The sequence below is a fragment of the Hippichthys cyanospilos genome, chromosome 9, assembly GCF_059441005.1.
Source record: "Hippichthys cyanospilos isolate Australia breed blue-spotted pipefish chromosome 9, RoL_Hcya_1.0, whole genome shotgun sequence".
NCBI lineage: Eukaryota > Metazoa > Chordata > Actinopteri > Syngnathiformes > Syngnathidae > Hippichthys > Hippichthys cyanospilos.
In genome coordinates this window covers 3,502,501-3,505,000 of record NC_142377.1, presented here as the reverse complement: position 1 = coordinate 3,505,000, position 2,500 = coordinate 3,502,501, and the positions used below count along the sequence as shown (strand labels likewise).

General features: G+C 43.7%; 2 non-coding genes and 9 pseudogenes across 2 annotated transcripts; all 11 read left to right on the top strand.

Moving 5' to 3' along the window:
- LOC148418332 (5S ribosomal RNA) overlaps window positions 1-45 on the top strand; it is a 119-nt pseudogene extending 74 nt beyond the window's left edge.
- A 113-nt stretch (window positions 46-158) lies between these two features.
- Window positions 159-278, top strand: LOC148418331 (5S ribosomal RNA; annotated as a pseudogene).
- A 113-nt stretch (window positions 279-391) lies between these two features.
- On the top strand, window positions 392-510 carry LOC148418330 (5S ribosomal RNA; annotated as a pseudogene).
- Window positions 511-623: 113 nt separating this feature from the next.
- Window positions 624-743, top strand: LOC148418329 (5S ribosomal RNA; annotated as a pseudogene).
- A 113-nt stretch (window positions 744-856) lies between these two features.
- Window positions 857-975, top strand: LOC148418328 (5S ribosomal RNA). Its single transcript, XR_015866819.1, has one exon. It is a non-coding gene; the product is annotated as a 5S ribosomal RNA (ribosomal RNA).
- A 315-nt stretch (window positions 976-1,290) lies between these two features.
- Window positions 1,291-1,409, top strand: LOC148418327 (5S ribosomal RNA). Its single transcript, XR_015866793.1, has one exon. It is a non-coding gene; the product is annotated as a 5S ribosomal RNA (ribosomal RNA).
- Window positions 1,410-1,522: 113 nt separating this feature from the next.
- On the top strand, window positions 1,523-1,641 carry LOC148418326 (5S ribosomal RNA; annotated as a pseudogene).
- A 113-nt stretch (window positions 1,642-1,754) lies between these two features.
- Window positions 1,755-1,873, top strand: LOC148418325 (5S ribosomal RNA; annotated as a pseudogene).
- A 113-nt stretch (window positions 1,874-1,986) lies between these two features.
- On the top strand, window positions 1,987-2,105 carry LOC148418324 (5S ribosomal RNA; annotated as a pseudogene).
- A 113-nt stretch (window positions 2,106-2,218) lies between these two features.
- On the top strand, window positions 2,219-2,337 carry LOC148418323 (5S ribosomal RNA; annotated as a pseudogene).
- A 113-nt stretch (window positions 2,338-2,450) lies between these two features.
- The window catches only part of LOC148418322 (5S ribosomal RNA), a 119-nt pseudogene continuing 69 nt past the window's right edge, over window positions 2,451-2,500 (top strand).

Here is a 2,500-nt window from a genome sequence, read left to right as displayed (position 1 = left end):
GTACTTGGATGGGAGACCGCCTGGGAATACCAGGTGCTGTAAGCTTTTACACATTTTCCAAATTGGACCAGAGATATCTCTTACAAATTCGTTTGTTTTAAATGGTTCACACCCTTCTTTTGCCTCTTATAACGCATGAATTTTTAGTTTTTGTAACCGCTTACGGCCACACTACCCTGACAACGCCCGATCTCGTCTGATCTCGGAAGCTTAGCAAGGTCGGGCCTGTTTAGTACTTGGACTCGGAGACCGCCTGGGAATACCAGGTGCTGTAAGCTTTTACACATTTTCCAAATAGGACCAGAGATATCTCTTACAAATTGGTTTGTTTTAAATGGTTCACACCCTTTTTTTGCCTCTTATAAAGCATGAATTTTTAGTTTTTGTAAGCGCTTACGGCCATACTACCCTGAGGACGCCCGATCTCGTCTGATCTCGGAAGCCTAGCAAGGTCGGCCCTGGTTAGTACTTGGATGGGAGACCGCCTGGGAATACCAGGTGCTGTAAGCTTTTACACATTTTCCAAATAGGACCAGAGATATCTCTTACAAATTCGTTTGTTTTAAATGGTTCACACCCTTCTTTTGCCTCTTATAACGCATGAATTTTTAGTTTTTGTAACCGCTTACGGCCACACTACCCTGACAACGCCCGATCTCGTCTGATCTCGGAAGCTTAGCAAGGTCGGGCCTGTTTAGTACTTGGACTCGGAGACCGCCTGGGAATACCAGGTGCTTTAAGCTTTTACACATTTTCCAAATAGGACCAGAGTTATCTCTTACAAATTGGTTTGTTTTAAATGGTTCACACCCTTCTTTTGCCTCTTATAAAGCAAGACTTTTTAGTTTGTGTGACAGCTTATGGCCATACTACCCTGAGAACGCCCGATCTCGTCTGATCTCGGAAGCTTAGCAAGGTTGGGCCTGATTAGTACTTGGATGGGAGACCGCCTGGGAATACCAGGTGCTGTAAGCTTTTACACATTTTCCAAATAGGACCAGAAATGTCTCTTACAAAATGGTTTGTTTTAACTGGTTCAAACCCTTCTTTTATAACCGCTTACGGCCATACTACCCTGAGAACGCCAGATCTCGCCTGATCTCGGAAGCTTAGCAAGGTCGGGCCTGTTTAGCACTTGGACTCGGAGACCGCCTGGGAATACCAGGTGCTGTAAGCTTTTACACATTTTCCAAATAGGACCAGAGATATCTCTTACAAATTGGTTTGTTTTAAATGGTTCACACCCTTTTTTTGCCTCTTATAAAGCAAGACTTTTTAGTTTTTGTGACAGCTTACGGCCATACTACCCTGAGAACGCCCGATCTCGTCTGATCTCGGAAGCTTAGCAAGGTTGGGCCTGATTAGTACTTGGATGGGAGACCGCCTGGGAATAACAGGTGCTGTAAGCTTTTACACATTTTCCAAATAAGACCAGAGATATCTCTTACAAATTGGTTTGTTTTAAATGGTTCACACCCTTTTTTTGCCTCTTATAAAGCATGAATTTTTAGTTTTTGTGACAGCTTACGGCCATACTACCCTGAGAACGCCCGATCTCACCTGATCTCGGAAGCTTAGCAAGGTCGGGCCTGGTTAGTACTTGAATGGGGGACCGCCTGGGAATACCAGGTGCTGTAAGCTTTTACACATTTTCCAAATAGGACCAGAGATATCTCTTACAAATTGGTTTGTTTTAAATGGTTCACACCCTTCTTTTGCCTCTTATAAAGCAAGACTTTTTAGTTTTTGTGACAGCTTACGGCCATACTACCCTTAGAATGCCCGATCTCGTCTGATCTCGGAAGCTTAGCAAGGTTGGGCCTGATTAGTACTTGGATGGGGGACCGCCTGGGAATAACAGGTGCTGTAAGCTTTTACACATTTTCCAAATAGGACCAGAGATATCTCTTACAAATTGGTTTGTTTTAAATGGTTCACACCCTTCTTTTGCCTCTTATAAAGCAAGACTTTTTAGTTTTTGTGACAGCTTACGGCCATACTACCCTGAGAATGCCCGATCTCGTCTGATCTCGGAAGCTTAGCAAGGTTGGGCCTGGTTAGTACTTGGATGGGAGACCGCCTGGGAATAACAGGTGCTGTAAGCTTTTACACATTTTCCAAATAGGACCAGAGATATCTTTTACAAATTGGTTTGTTTTAAATGGTTCACACCCTTTTTTTGCCTCTTATAAAGCATGAATTTTTAGTTTATGTAAGCGCTTACGGCCATACTACCCTGAGGATGCCCGATCTCGTCTGGTCTCGGAAGCCTAGCAAGGTTGGGCCTGGTTAGTACTTGGATGGGAGACCGCCTGGGAATACCAGGTGCTGTAAGCTTTTACACATTTTCCAAATAGGACCAGAGATATCTCTCACAAATTGGTTTGTTTTAAATGGTTCACACCCTTCTTTTGCCTCTTATAAAGCAAGACTTTTTAGATTTTGTGACAGCTTACGGCCATACTACCCTGAGAACGCCCGATCTTGTCTAATCTCGGAA